Source organism: Corapipo altera, unplaced genomic scaffold (genome assembly GCF_003945725.1).
Source record: "Corapipo altera isolate COAL_440 unplaced genomic scaffold, ASM394572v1 65, whole genome shotgun sequence".
Taxonomy (NCBI): Eukaryota; Metazoa; Chordata; class Aves; order Passeriformes; family Pipridae; genus Corapipo; species Corapipo altera.
The window spans coordinates 8,854,341-8,862,787 of NW_020884891.1; the positions used below are offsets into that span (position 1 = coordinate 8,854,341).

Genomic DNA, 8,447 nt, shown 5'->3' on the forward strand with positions numbered 1-8,447 from the left:
CGGGGCCTGAGGGGCCTGAGGGGCCGGGGCACCGCCACACCCGGCCCTGCGCGCCTCACGGCCGCGGGCTCCTGCGCTGGAAACACCGCGCGGCGGTCGCGTTAAACCGCGCGTGTGCGGAACACCCACGGGGGCGCGCCTGCGTTGGCCGCCCCCCGCCCTCACCCCCGCCCTCACCCCCGCAACCGAGCGCGGCGGGAGGTGCGAGACGTAAAAATAAAATGGCCAAAACAGCGAATTGGGGGGAGTGTGTGTGTGTTATTATTATTATTATTATTTTTAAAAATAAAAATGCCTAAAACGGAGAATCGCGGTTTTTTAATTATTATTTAAAAAATAAAAATGGCTAAAACGGCGAATCCTGGTTTTATTATTATTTAAAATAAAAATGGCTAAAAGGGTCAATCGTGGAGGTTTTTCTGTTATTTAAAAAGTAAGAATGGCTAAAATGGTGAATCGTGGCTTTATTATTTAAAATAAAAATTGCTAAAATGGTGAATTGTGGGGAGGGTATTACTATTTTAAAAATTAAAAATGGCTAAAGCAGCGAATCTTTATTATTATTTTTAAAAATAAAAATTACTTAAAAGGCATATTGTGTGTTTATTATTGTTTAAAAAATGAAAATGGCTAAAATGGTGAATCATTTTAATAAATACTGTTAAGGAAAAGCTGTTAAGGGTTTCTGTAAAAATTATCATGTAGCATCTAAATGGTCTCTCTGGATATAAAAGCTTGGGGCAAACCAACCCTATGGATGTTGTCTTCCAGTTGTTCTCCCTAATGCACGTGCCTGTTTTATTACGTGTTGCTCATCTGAGCATCCTTAGTTGACAAGGTGGTGATAGATCAAACCCTGATGATCTCAGAGGTCTTTTCCAACCCAGTTGATTCTGTGATCTCTGTTAAGTCTCCCCAGGTTGTTCTGTGTTCCCTTCAGTTGTTAATCAGGATATAAGAGTTAAAAACATTCCATGTGGTCAGGCAGTGCATATTTTTAGTCTTTCCAGACATTCCTCTTTCCTATCAGGACATCTTTTTTCGTTGCCTTCTCAGTCTCCTGCGTGACTCCACCTCTGCTGAAGTGTAAATCATTACACAAATGCAATGAAACTTCAGAAAATGGAGAATTAGAAATAAAAATAAATAAAGGATGAGGTGAATACGATGAAACAGAAGAAAATGGAGAATTTTAAATAAAGTCAAAAGCTGAGGCCTCAGTGCACCTGTGCCTATGGCAGTGCCAGCACTGCTGTGCTTTCTCTGCTTTGTACTGTGTTCTCCACATTTAATCAAAATAAAAAGTTTTCAAGTACTTGGTGTAGAAGTGGTTTTCCACTCACAAAATAGCCCTGAGAAGAAAGTGTGTACAATTTCAGCAAATTCTACTTAATTAAGATGCACAGTATATACATATACATGGTATATACATATATGTCTCTAAAACATAGGCAGTCACATTTTAATAAAGTAATGCAGGCAAAGCAAAATATTTTGAAAATAAGTATGTACCAATTCCTCTTCAGATTAATATATTATTGACACAGAGTTTTTATTCAAGGTTATAAAGTCATAATTACTTTTGACTTATCCTTGCTTTTGTGGTGGACATCTTTATGTAGTGAAACACCTTTCTCAGTACCACCTGATGTTAGCTGAATTGTGAGGAATTTTACTTCTATCAAACAGCCTTTATAGTTAATTATCCATCTTTTCATGAGGCTTTTGTGTGCTAGAAAAAGTGTCATGGGCATCCTAAGATTTGTATAAATGAGTCAGAGAGCCTTGTTAAAAGCTAGGACAGCTTTATGTTTCCTTCTGTTATTTATACAGGTTGATTTTTACCTTTCTAAATAATAGGATAAAATAAAATTTTGAATAGAAGGAAAAATGATGATGGCTGCAAAAGCAGAATATATCACACCACAGTCTCAAACCACCTACTGTGCTTCCTGCCTGAATAAAGAAGTACTCTGAAGGTTTTGTCCCAACTACATTAAAGAAAATGCCTATGTCACCACTATGGTAACAGCTGGATAGCAGCAGGAAGTCATTTAGCTTAATGGCAAATACGAGGTTTTCAAGGGTGTAGTACATTATCCAGCAAATACCTAGTTAGAAAAGTATCAGTGGTAATTTAAACTTATAAAAATGTATTTATTCTCGGTTTTCTAAATAAATACTACAGACACCCATTAAGAGAGCTAGAAATACAAAAAAGCAGAAGAGATAAAACATCTAACAGCTCATTTCCTCTATATTAACCCACTCCATGGATTCATATGACAAGACACAACTTTAACAACTGAGTGCTTTGCTTTACTTTCCAGGCACAGACATTTAAGAATGACTGTTTGGAATAAAATGTCCTTTATTATTTGGCTTATCATGTCCATGTAAGAATTAATTGTCCTAAATTCCCAATTTTTTTTTTTTTTAATCAGTCATTGTTTGGCAATTGCTCTTTTTCTGGAGACATTTCTGAAATTCTCACACAGAAGAAAAATGACACAGAGAAGGCATGCTTCCACATTTTCTAGATGATTTCCATTTGGTAAATGCTGTTTAGGCAAGTAAGATTCCTAAACATTAGCTGGTACCGGCTGTTTCCACTCCTCTGGGCAACTGAAAAGAGAAACATTCTCAGACAGTGATTGTCAAACTCATCTTACGACTTTGAGGTTTTTTTCCAGAGCTAAACTCAGTGTCACTTCATCATCCTGAGCTATAAAACGTCCTAGATTTAATTAAGATCAGTGGATGTGGAGGAGCACACTGCTTGGGAAAGGTTTGCTTGTTTTCAGCTCGCAGAAAGCAGGGTTGTTTCAGCCAGAGTTGTTGTTGTTTGCCTTTCTCATCCGTTTGCCAACATAGGCAAGAGCCAACTGCAGATTTAGGTTTTACTTCCAAACCCTGTTGACCTGGAAGTCTCCTGGTCAAGACTTAAGTTGTTGTTTCTGTGTATGTTCATGCAACCTGGTGAAAAATGAAAGGCAGAAAGACTAATTAAACTCTTCCACATGATGCCTGTGAAGAAGGGGCTTTGTTTGTTAAAAACAGTGCTGGGAGCAATGCCTGGAGTAATGTGATTGGAACAGCACTTTGTAGGCAGCAGATCAATTATTTGCTTCTCAATATGTTTCACTCCTTCCATGTGTATTTCTCTCTGATTAGTGTATAGCTCTAAAGAGTCCTGTTTGGTTTTTTTCCTAATTAGCCTTGACAAGGAAAGCCCAAAAGACCCCCAATACCTCTGTTTCAGCAACAGCTTTGAATAATGGAGAACCTACAAATACAGGAAAAAGGATTATTATTTCTTTAATCACAATCTCACCAAATGGCAAAATGTTAGTGCAGAAGTGGAGATCTGTGAGACACTGCTGGGATTTGTTTGAAGGATGGAGACAAGCTATTCTAATGGGCTTTACTATCAGCCTGTGCTGGAACCATTGCATGGACAATTCCTGTTTGTTTGCTCTAAAGAATGACAGCACAGCAGAAAACTAATAAATTAATTAAACATTTTGTCTTCCAGTACATACACCTTCCTAGAAAAGGCCTTATCAAGGTCAGTTATTGGGATTTCATGATAACAGTATGTTAAGTATGAAAATATAAAAAAAACTTAGGAAATTAGCATGTTTTGCAAGCTGAGCAGTGATAGTACCACTGCAGTGCAATTTAGAGTCCTGCAGTGCTTCCTGAGTCCACTAATGCAGAAAGGCAGAGTACAACTTGTAAAGCAGCTCACAGCTTATCACTCACTCGCTGATCTAATAGCTGGATATTCTTCAGGAGGGGTCTGTATCATTACACCTCTTGGATGACACACATCCCACAGAAAATGGGATGACAATGCACTCTGCTGACAAAATCCATCTGGCAACTTCAGCCCATAATTGGCCTGTAGTCACACATACAAAGGGGCTGTTGCAGCAGCTCCCTGGCAGCGTCTCTCCAGCGCTGAGAGAGTCAGGCAGCCCACGCTGGTGTCCCAGCAGCTCTGCAGCAAGTGCTTACAGTTTGTTCTCCTGACCCTCTCCTCTGCATGTGTGCAGTGAACCTCCACGTGGCTGGAGCCTCTGAGCAGGGTTGGCTGGGTGCTGGTGATGCAGGAAGTGTAGGAAGCCAAAGTTTACAGTCAGCACTTATCAGTGGGTGGACAGGACCTACCAGAGCTGTTGGTGTGGCTGTCAGTGCAGTGGGGCAGGCCCTTATCCCATGGCATAGGTACCCCATGCTGGTTTATTGTGAGAGGTGGGAGTATTTATTAGTGCATTGAGAGAATATGAAAGTTTGAAGATAAAACCTGAATTTGGTAAGTCAGACTCTTACCAACACAGTCCACACCCTTGTTTGGGTTGTGTACCCCAGATACCAAGTGTGTTAAAGTGTGTCTGTGGCTAATGATAATGATGTAAGAGAAATCCTGAACAGCTACTTAACCTTGGTAGACTGTTAGCAGTCAAAGAAGCTATTTCTGAAACTCTCGGTCCTGATTCCTCATTCTTGATCCCAGCCTGCACTCTGGGGCACTTTGTCCATTGTTCTGTATTCTGCTGCTGCATCTCTTCCTGGTAGTTTGGCTCTGAGTGAGTCCAAAGTCAGAAGACACTTGATTAAATACACCTGCCTTTGACATGTGAAGAATATCTTTTTTAAACTTCTACTTAAGCATCAATATAAAGCATTTAAGAACTACAGAAAAGTTTGCTCAGCTAAGATTTGGATGGTCATGCTGAGTTTCCCCCATATATAAAAATTCTCAGATATCATCAGTAGGACATGAGGAAAATGAATGACCAAAGTGATCAGTTAAAAGGGACATGTTTGTCAACCACAGCATTCCTCTTTGCTCCTCTCTGCCTCTTTTCTCCTATCAGGGTATAACATGTGGAAGCATTCAGGGAATAGGGAAGCATTGCCTTGAACTTGTCTTTTTTCTCCCTGTTATATCAGACTTACACAGTATCTGTGTGCCAGCACTGATATTCCAGCATGAAGGAATTATGAATAGAAAAGCACGTATGTGGTCCATATGCCACATACTTGCTGAGTCCAAAGTCCCAGCTCTAGATAATTATTTCTTGCATTAATCAGTTCAAACAGAACCAAAATAAATCACTAGTTGCATTTTCCTCTTCATTTGGCGTTTATCTTTGCTCACCTGCTCAGCGAATTGTGAAAGAAAGTAAACACTGCTTGTCCCTGATTTGACACCACATGCAGTGAACTTAGTAGTTTCAGTGAGCAGCATACTAAGACATCATATTTTTTACATGCTTAAATGCTAACTTTTCCACAGTACTGCTACCATTATTTGATGGTTTTAGTTTTAATGAGAAGGCATTTTATTGCATCGTCTGATCAGCAACAGATCTGGGAGTTGTAGGAACATTTGTCCTGCACAGGATTTCATTGATGAAATTGAAAAAGCTCATCATGTCTTTTCAACTTTTCCTGTTTCTGTACCATAATGATACCTCTATTTATCTCAAACTTCCCTTGAGACTTTTCCACTACCTTCATGAAAATGTAATGAGAATGATGTCTATCATCTGCTTGCAACAAAAGGAAAGAAAGAATGTTCTGTAAGTGCTGTAGATAAAGGGAAAGGATGTCATACTGTTTTGGAAGAGAGAATCAGATTTGATTTTCTGTGGACCAGCATACAAATGCATGGTTTTCCTACCAAATGACTGCATCTCTTCTTCCAACGGTAGCAAGAACATTGGATGTAAATCAAGGGAAAAGAGAGCTTTTAGACATCTGTTACTTATCAGTTATTTGATTTTCTATTGTCATATTCATGAGAAAATGTTCCTAATCAAGGCACTGTCTTGACATTTTTCCATATTTGATTTTCTTTCTCTGCTGCACCTCTGAAATTCCAGCTGTGGATTGCTTTTTTCACTCCATTCATTAACCTGATACTAATGGTCCAATTAATTAGTCAATAAAATGAGTAGGAAATAAATTACATTAATTTCTTAGGGAATATGTCAACAAACCACATATGAGTTTCCCATATGAACCTTTGTGACTCATGACTCATTATGGACTAAACAGTTTGTGTCAAAGAACTGTGTGCTAAATCCAGTTTATATTTATCTGACTCAGACAGGTCAGAACAGATTGAAATTTTAACACAACTGTGTAAAGAAAGTTTCAAACAGATTATATTTTTTGTATGACCTGATTTTTTTGAATTTATATTATTTGTTATATTTTTTAATGGAAAGGATCTCAGGAGGCAATTCCCCACATTACTCTGAAATATGTATATAAATATTTGAAGTAGTAATTTGTTTTAAAAGAAGTCTAATTGTAATAGAAATTTTAATGTGGTGGACATTAAGGTAATCTCAAAAATGTAACCAACTCCTCCCATAGAAGGATGTTAAAAGATCATTTTTGCATGAAATAACCTGAAACATTTGGTAATTGTCCAAGCTACGAGATGTTCATGTTTCACAGAAAGAAAAAAACCAACCAAACAAAACCCAAACCAAACCCAAACCTCGTGCAGAAAATCCCTCCAAATCCACCTACTGGACTTTGCTTAGTCAGACATCGGCAGTGGTTGGCAGCTCCCCATCATGCCTCTAAGTATTGCCCCTTCATTAAGCAAAAGTGTCTTTTCAACTGAGCTGCAGCCAAAACCACTGTTCCCAGACACTCCAGATTCCTGACCCAGCTTGTGCTTACTTTTTTAAATGACATTTTTAATGAAAAACAGAAGTTTAAATCAACCCTATGTGATAATATATACAGAAAGTTACTTTCCAGAGTAGAAGAAATTAGTTTTGTGTGAAATGCTGTGCAGTACCAGGCTTGGGAGAACAGTGTGTGTGTAAAGTGGCACCATGTGTGCTGTAGAGCCAGTTATTTCCAAGATAACTGGCTGGTTTCTTTACTTATTCATTGCATAAAAACACAAGCTGAAAAAATACAATACATACTTTACATACATAATACAGGGAGGCATAACACAGAAACCTCGTTGTGCACATGGATGTGTACATTTCTACATTTCAGTTCTTTTCTTTGTTTGTTTATTTCTCAATTTATCTGAGACTTAAAATACAAGACTAAGGTAAAGATACTCAAAGTATGGAACTGCTCTGTGGTCAGTTAAGGCCCATAATGTAGTGGCTACAAGTCCTTCCACAGAAAAAGAAGACAAAAAACTCAGAGGGACTACATCCATATGAAGTCAGTAAACTGAAGGTTTTATTTGTTTTAATGAAAAACACGCCAAAAATTTTAGGTACAATTTTGTTCATTCCATTTCAAATGAAAGAGGGAATACAGCAAATGCAACACTTGTTTACATCCACTTGATGTTGACAAAATTGAAATTTTCTTGCAAGTTTAATTACTTTCTGTAACTCAGTTGTCACTGTTGTACAATTCTATTGACAATCAAAACTACTTTGAAGTAATACAATTAGTTTTAATGGTTTTGGGTCACAGAAGGCTTCATATTAGCTTTATAGTACAACTGTACTATTTCACTTCCAGTTCCACTGATGCATTCAGAACTTTATTCAAACTGCACTTTAAGTTCGTTAAACTCAACAGAAAACAAAGAAGTAGCTTGGGAAGAAAATAAAGATTTTATGAGTATTTTTGTCCTTATTGCTGATGTTTTTCTTTTCCATTATGTTTTCTTATTTTCTAGTTATTCTATATATAGAAGAGCTTTTTTATTTAAACTTTTACAAAACTTTTTGATTTAGACATCAAAACCTGAAAGTGGGTCACTGCAAAACCACCTTGTGACCTCTAAAAATAATCTGCTTCATTTGGAAAAGTATCAAAACCTCAACAGAGCAAGGGCCTTTGTGAAAATAATTGCTAATGAATGTATTAATAATGTGGTATGACAAGGAATTAGAAGATTAAATATTCATGTTCACATTGCTGTGTTACCTCTTACTGTATTGTATTATGGCAAAGATTCTTAAATAAATGATCTGGCTTTGGACTGATGTGAAATGAGTTTAGATTGATGTGACTCACTATTGCAGTAGAGCTGTTTGTTTCTTATAGGCTCTGCATCACCAGTATGATGCATAAGTAAATATCAGTCCTGGGTTGTGGGTCATTCTTTTTTGACTCAAACTGGGGTTTTAGTAGGTGCTGGACAGCAAAGTGAGAAACAGTCCTTATTCAAAAGGGTCTCAGTCTAAGTCCTGGAATCTGCAAATGTTCTGGTACATCATATAATTGCACTGCATCTCCTGAAATTGTCCCAGACCATCTTCCACAAGTCTTTGGAGACACGTGATCTGAGAAAAATAAGTCACTACTATTCATATGCACAATGGGAAAACCAAAAAAGTTTGAGGGCGTTACTCCAAGTAGCTGAGTTTTCTTGAGGATAAGCAGGGATCAGGTCACCTACATGCAGCCAAGTATCCTGGCTATGTTAAAATGTATTG

The 8,447-nt window shown here is 37.8% G+C and overlaps 1 protein-coding gene across 1 annotated transcript in view; it reads right to left on the reverse strand.

The window, feature by feature from the left end:
- The window catches only part of THOC2 (THO complex 2), a 58,140-nt gene that overhangs the window by 48,250 nt on the left and 1,443 nt on the right, over positions 1-8,447 (reverse strand). The window lies entirely within an intron of this gene.